Raw genomic sequence first — 8120 nt, forward strand, 5'->3', positions numbered from 1 at the left:
GTTCTCTTATATATGCCTTCATGACTCATATACACCGCATGGGTGTGGGATGCCGTGTCAATAGTGCTTAATCTCCTGCTCTTTTCTCTTTATGCCTTATGTAGACATGCAGCCACACCCAAAGCCAGTGTTTCTCAATCAAGTCCTTGGGGACCCCTAGGAGGCCCACGTTTTTGCTCCCTCCCAACTCCCAGGGAATCGGAAGACAGGAAAACATGTATCACCTGTGGGTCCCCGAGGACTGTTTTGAGAAACCTTCCCTAAGCATCGTCTCAGTAGCTGATGGCTGATGGAAATATTTTGGTGGAAGCTGTACCACGCCATTGGCTTTAAGTATAGCCAGGCACATAGGAAAAACACTTGTTATTGATTTTAACACAACCACACACAATAAGTTCTCTACTTCTGGTGTTTTTCTTTTGTTTTTAATAAAATTTGCACTTTGATATCAGTTGTTTCCAGTTACTTATGCAGTTCACACAGAGGCCAATTGTTTAATTTTGGATTAAATGCTTTCTGTTTCAGCATAATACTTAAAAGCATACCTGGGCGAAGAGCCACTGTCCGTATCATTTTTAATCAAAGGGTGTGGATACTTATACACAGCACTGTATATATGTACCAATTCCCAGAACCACCTAATAAAAAGTAAATATTGTTTAGTCACACAGTTATCAAATGTTTACATTGTGCAGAAGCTTCATACCATGAAGATTGAGTTTATTAGCACAAGGTGACTTAGCCAACTCACAGCAAACCCATTTTTCCTTCTCCTCAAACATTCATTTACTGAACACAAAGTCCCGGCTCTGTGTTCGGCTCTGGTTGTTGGTCGTGCGCGTAAAGATTGACCTGAAAGTGCATTAGTCTGTGCTGATGGCAGGTATTTCCTGGTGACCTGTGCCTGTTAACTATAAAAAGTGTATAGAGTGTATTGGTCTTTTTTATCCCACAATACACAAAACCCCACAAAGTATTTTAGCATTAGATAAAGAAGAGGATGCAAGGTTAACCTACCACACTCACTCATTTGTACAGAATTTTGGGCACTTAGTAGACATGTTTATTCCATCCATCTCCCATTGCGGAAGTCACAGGCACAACTATATCCATCCATCACCACTTAATCCCAACAGGGGTCACAGAGCCTATCCTGGGAACATGGGGTGCAGGCAGGAACCAACCCTGGGCAGGTACCAAAACACCACTGGACACGCACACATAATTTAGACCAGGGGTCTCAAACTCCAGTCCTGGGGGACCAGAGCCCTTCACTGTTTTTGGTTCACCCTCATTTAACACACCTGATTCAACTCCTTGTGCTAATTACCACACAGCTCTTAATTAAGATGAATCATTTGTGGTGAAAGGGGGAAAGAACTAAGCTACATAGGGCTCCGGCCCTCCAGGACTGGAGTTTGAGACCCTTGATTTAGACTCACCAATCAACTTGCCCTGCACACTTTTTGACTGTGGGAGGAAACCAGAGCCCCTGGCAGAGACCCATGCAAACATGGGGAGAGCATGCAAACTCCACACAGAAAGGACCCAGGACCTTCTTGCTGTGAGGCTGCAGTGCTAACCACTGCACAACCATGCCACCTGATCACAACCATAAGCTACGGGCAATTTAAAAATGCCAGTTAGCTCAGGTGGACTTGGAAAAACATACGAAACAGGAAGATCACACCAAGAGAAGAGGTGGGATTGAAGCCGCTAATGCTACCCACTGAGTTGCAGTGCCACCTACAGTCACAATCAATAAACTGTTCTGACAGTCTCAGTTTATAGGACCCCCAATTATTTCATGTTTAATGACAAAACTACCCAGGGTTCGGGTCATGGGGGTAGCAGCTGCAGAGATACCCAGACCTCCCTCTCCCCAGCTACCTCTACCAGCTCCTCGGGGAGGACGCCGAGGTGTTCCCAGGCCAGCCGAGAGATATAATCCCTCCAGCGAGTCCTGGGTCTGCCCCGGGGCCTCCTCCCTGTAGGACATGTACGGAAAACCTCTCCGGGTAGCCGCCCAGGAGGCATCCGCACCAGATGTCCAAACCACCTCGACTGGCTCCTTTCGACGTGGAGAAGCAGCGGTTCTACTTTGAGATTCTCCCAGATATCCGAACTTCTCACCATATCTCTAAGGGAGAGCCCAGGCACCCTGCGGAGAAACCTCATTTCGGCCGCCTGTATTCGCGATCTCATTCTTTCGGTCATTACCCATAGCTCATGACCATAGGTGAGTGTAGGGACGAAGATGGACCAATAGATCGAGAGCTTTGCTTTCCGGCTCAGTTCTTTTTTAGCCACGACGAACCGGTTAAGCGCCTGCAAAACTGCAGATGCCGCTCTGATTCGTCTGTCCAGCTCTCGATCTCGCCTACCCTAACTCAACCCCAAGATACTTGAACTCCTCCACTTGAGGCAGTACCTCCTCCCTGACCTGAAGAGGGCAATCCACCCGTTTCCAGCTGAGAATCATGGTCTCGGACTTGGAGGTGCTAATCCCCATCCCCGACTGTTCACCCTCGGCTGCGAACCACCTCAGAGCATGCTGGAGGTCCCCAGCATATGAAGCTAACAGGACAACATCGTCTGCAAAAAGCAGCGAGGCAATCCTGAGGCCACCAAACTGGACACTCTCAACACCCTGGTTGCGAAATCTTGTCCATAAATATTATAAATCGGACCAGCGACAAAGGGCAGCCCTGGCGGAGACATGTAGACTGGATAGGCAAACTCCCAGGCCCCCTCCAGTACCCTCGCAAGGGTATAAAGCTGGTGCAGTGTTCCACGGCCAGGATGAAAACCGCATTGTTCCTCCTGAATCCGAGATTCGACTATCGATCTCACTCTCCTCTCCAGTACCCTGGAATAGACTCTCCCAAAAGGCTGAGAAGTGTGATCCCCCTATAGTTAGATCCCCCCAATCTCCGGTCCCCCTTCATAAATAAGGGGACCACCACCCCGGCCTGCCAATCCAGCGGCACTGTCCCTGACCTCCACGCACTGTTGAGAAGGCGTGTCAGCCACGACAGCCCCACAACATCCAGAGCCTTTAGGTACTCCGGGTGGATCTCGTCCACCCCCGGGGCCCGACCACCACGTAGCTCTTTAACCACCTTGACCACCTCAGCCCCAGTGATGGGCAAGCCCCCCCCAGCACCCTCGGGCTCTGTGCCCTCAGATATCTCAATGGCAGTGTGCGTCGATGTATCTGAGGCAGGGTTGAGGAGGTCCTCAAAGTATTCCTTCCACCTCCGGGTGATGTCCCCAGGTGAGGTCAACAGCACCCCCTCCCCACAATAAATAGTAGAAACCAGGAGCTGCTTCCCCCTCCTGATATTCTGGATGGTTTGCCAGAACCTTTTTGAGGCCGACCAAAAGTCACTTTCAATGGCCTCACCAAACTCCTCCCAGAATCAGAATCAGAATAACTTTATTGTCATTGTAATAAGTACAACGAAATTAAGTGCAATCCCCATGTCGGACATAAAGAATTTATATAAATAACAACATAAGTCAGTGTAGACAACACTCACTCTACATGGGACAATATTGCACGAGTCCTTATTGCACATGAGGTAGAATTGAGGTGAAAAAAATAAAAATTAAAATGAACTGATATTCAATGCCCTGATGGCAACAGGGTAGAAGCTGCTGTATAGTCTGTTTGTCCTAGCTTTAATGCTCCTATATCTTTTATCTGATGGCAGCAGTTGGAACAGATCATGAGCAGGGTGTGAGGGGTCTTTTAGAATGTTTTTCGCTCTGCTGAGGCAGCGTGAGTTGTGCAGGTCTTCTAGAGTGGGTAAATGACAGCCGATGATCTGCTGGGCGGTTCCTACGATCCTCTGTAATGTTTTCCTCTGCGCTAGTGTACAGCTGGAAAACCACGCGCAGAGGCAGTAGCACAGGATGCTCTCAATGGAACAGCGATAGAAGGACACCAGCAGTTTTTGAGAGATGTTGTTTTTCCTGAGGACTCTCAGAAAGTAAAGTCTCTGCTGGGCCTTCTTTGCCAGTTCTGTTGAGTTTGCACCCCAGGACAGGTCATCAGTGATACGAACACCCAGGAAGCGGAAGTCCAACACCCTCTCCACACAGTCCCCACTGATGTAAAGTGGTTTGGTGTCTGTTTTCTTTTTCCTGAAATCCACAACAATTTCCTTGGTCTTTGCTGTGTTCAGGAGCAGGTTGTTGTCAGTGCACCACAATGTCAGCCGCGCCACTTCGTGCCTGTAAGCAGACTCCTCTCCCCCAGAGATGAGCCCCACCACAGTGGTGTCATCTGCAAATTTGACAAAGGTGTTGCTGTTGTGGGCGGGAGCACAGTCGTGTGTGTACAACGTGAAGAGCAGGGGGCTCAGCACGCAGCCCTGGGGGGAGCCAGTGCTGACAGTGATTGCTGAGGAGATATGGGGGCCCACCCTAACCCTTTGTTTACGGTCTGTCAGGAAGTCCTTAATCCACAGACAGGTGGAGAAGGGGAGTCCCAGGTGTGACAGTTTGCACACCAGTCTGTGGGGGAGGATGGTGTTAAAAGCAGAGCTAAAGTCAATAAAGAGGAGACATGCGTAGTTCCCCTGATGATCCAGATGGGACAGGGTAGCATGAAGAGCAACAGCTACCGCATCCTCCGTAGACCTATTTGCTCTGTAGGCATCAAAGGTGGGAGGGATAAAGGACATGATATGACTCCGGACCAGTCTTTCAAAGCACTTCATCAGGACTGGGGTGAGCGCTACTGGCCGGTAGTCATTCAGGCAGGTTACGGATGATTCTTTTGGTAAGGGGACTATGGTTGAGGATTTCAGACAGGGTGCAACTGAGGCCTGGGACATTGACAAGTTGAAGATCTTTGTGAAGACCCCAGCTAGTTGTTCTGCACAGTTCCTCAGCACACGTCCAGGTACGCCGTCAGGGCCTGCTGCCTTCCTGAGGTTGACAGCGTGGAGCGAGCGTCTCACCTCCTGTTCCTGCACCCTGAAGGTGGGGGTGATGTTGTTGCGAGCCGCTGTTGCTGCATTTGCAGCCGCTGTATCTGGTGGCTGCTCCTCAAAGCGGGCAAAGAATCGGTTCAGCTCCTCTGCCCTTGAGGCGTCACCATCAACAACTCCCTGACTTGTCCTGTAGTTGGTAATGTGCTGGACTCCCTGCCAGACCTGCCTGCTGTTGTTACTGTCCAGGTGCTCCTCAATCCTCCTCCTGTAGTCCCTCTTAGCCTTCTTGATGCCTCTCCTCAGGTTGGTGCGTGCCGTGCTGTAAATTGCCTTATCGCCAGACCTGAAGGCAGTGTTTCTCTCCTTTAGCAGCCGCTGGACCTCTCTTGTCATCCAGGGCTTCTGGTTAGGATAGACTTGGATGCGTTTCTCCACTGTGACGGTGTCCATGCAGGTCCTGATATAGCACAGTACACTGTCTGTGAAGAGTTCCAGGTCAGGTTGTACAAAAATGTCCCAGTTAGTCCTGTCAAAGCAGTCCTGCAGCTGCAGAGTGGCATCACTAGGCCACGTTGTGATGGACCTCATTAAGGTTGGAGCAGGTTTCCTGAGGGGGGTGTATGTAGGAATCAGCAGCAGTGACAAACGGTCGGACTGAGCCAGGTGAGGAAGCTGTTTAGCTCTATAGCCCAGCTTAATCCCACGCCCGGGTTTTCTGCGACCGCCCGAGCCGCGTTCCGTCTGGCCTGCCGGTACCCGTCAGCTGCCTCCGGAGACCCCCGGGCTAATAATTCCCAGTAAGCCTCCTTCTTCAGCTTGACAGCCCCCCTCACCTCCGGTGTCCACCATCGGGTACGGGGGTTACCACCACGACTGGCACCGACCACCCTGCAGCCACAGCTCCGTACGGCCGCTTCCACAATGGAGGTCTGGAACAAGGTCCATTCAGACTCAATGTCCCCTATCTCCCCCGGTATGCAGTTGGAATTCTGCCGGAGGTGCGAGTTAAAGCTCCGGCGAACAGGAGCCTCTGCCAGACGTTCCCAGCAGACCCTCACTATGCGCTTGGGCCTACCAGGTCTGACCGGCTTCCAGACCGCACGCTATGTGTTGAGGTGAGCCCGACTATATCTAGTCGGTATCTCTCAACCTCACACACAAGCTCAAGCTCCTTCCCCACCAGAGAGGTGATATTCCATGTCCCAAAAGCCAGTTTTGTCAGCTGGGGATTGGACCACCAGGGCCTCCCTTGGCTGCCACCCGATCCACAAAGCACCGAACCCCTGACATTCCCCTTGCGGGTGGTGGGCCCACCTGGGGACAGTCCCGCATGCCTCTTTTGGGCTGGGCCCGGCCGGGCCCCACGGGCCAAGGTCCGGTCAACAGATGCTCGCCAACGGGCCCCTCCCCCAGGCCTGGCTCCAGGGTGGGGCCCCGGTGACCCTAGTCCGAGCGAAGGAAATGAGACCTTGATAGAATTCTTTGTCATGGGGGTTTTTTTTGGATTGCTCTTTGTCTGGCCCCTCCCCTGGGACCTTTTTGCCGTGGGAGACCCTAGCAGGGGCTATTGCCCCCGACAACATAGCCCCCAGGGTCACTGAGACACGCAAACCCCTCCACCACGATAAGGTGGCAATCCAAGGAGGAAAAAAAAAAACACACACATTAATACCACGGAAACATTTCCATTCATCCATCCATTTTCTATACCCGCTTGTCATCTGCAGGGTTGTGGGGGAAATATGTCTTATAACGATATTTAAAACATGGCTTAAAACATGGATTAAAAATGGATCAAAATTTAAGTCTGCAGGTGTATTATATTAATAATAATACTTTGCTAATCTACAAACACGATATCTGAACACAATGCAAACTTTCTTATGATGTAGTCCGGTACACAAAGTCCCCTGTAGTGACGGAATTCAAAGGACGTGGCAGGGTACCCACACAGTGAGCTCGCACTTATTTTGCACAAAAGGTCAGCAGTATGATTCAGTGGAATAACGCTTAATAAGCTCCATTACCAGACGTAAGGTTGAGCTAGGGGGGCTGGCGGTGCCCATCTGTTATCAAGGTGCCCTACTGTATGTAGGCAGTGGTGACCTAAGTGCCCTTGTAATTGAACGATTGCTGGTGTGAATCCTCAACCAGCAAGGCACTACTGAGGTACCCTGAGCAACATACCACCCATGTCACATATGGGTCACATGCAGAGGACACATTTCATTGTGGTGTCATCAGTGGTCTCTAAATACGAGAACTGCAGATGGAGAATCACATGCTGAAAATGGCTGAGGAAAGGCTGTACAGGTATGTAAAAACAAACATGTCATTTGTGTGGCTTTTTAGTTTTAACTCATTCACTGCTTTTAGACTTCTGTTGCTCAACTGATTCTTTTTTTATTATTGCTTAACAACCGAACTGAATTGACTAACAGCCATAATCGGAAAGACTGCTCTTTTGAGCAAACAGTGGGAACACAATTTCTCCATTTCTGGCCGCTGCAAACCACAGTTTCCATTTCATGTTTCTGTGTATCAGTCTCAGGCTCACCTCGCTATGGCACTTTTGCAGAGTATCTGCTGAACTGAACGATTGCAACACTCGTAACCACAAAAAAAAAAACAGTGCTTGCTTCTGTATTTCAGATAAGCTCTCTTCGCATTTTTTATTTTATATATTTCTAAAAAATGAGCGGTGAGATTCTGCAGTATGCACCCAAATTTTTCATCAGTGTGAAGCAATTGTTTTTAAAGAAAATCCCAAGTGAGTTAAAAAAAAAAAAACACAACACTAAATGGGTATCAGTAATCACATGAAGTAGTAAAGAGAAAAAAATATCAGAAGAAATAATTTAGCAGTTTGTATGACATGCTCTATATTGTGCTTCACTATAAATAAAGAAGAAAAAAGGCTTTAGTGGCTTCATGTTTCACCTAAAGCCCTTTTCATTTTTCATGCCTGAAAAATTGGACAAGTTTGAAAGAGAGAGGACCATTTACATGGCATTTTAAAGTTCCACGGGTAACTGAAATAGTATTTTAGTATTTAAATATGAAAGGCCAGTATTCATCCAGCATCTGTTTTTGAGGGGAATGACAGTCAAGATGTTTTATATAGGAATATCTCTGTAACCCCGTGCTATTTAAGTTGTACTAGAACGGATACTATTA

Source organism: Paramormyrops kingsleyae, chromosome 12 (genome assembly GCF_048594095.1).
Source record: "Paramormyrops kingsleyae isolate MSU_618 chromosome 12, PKINGS_0.4, whole genome shotgun sequence".
Taxonomy (NCBI): Eukaryota; Metazoa; Chordata; class Actinopteri; order Osteoglossiformes; family Mormyridae; genus Paramormyrops; species Paramormyrops kingsleyae.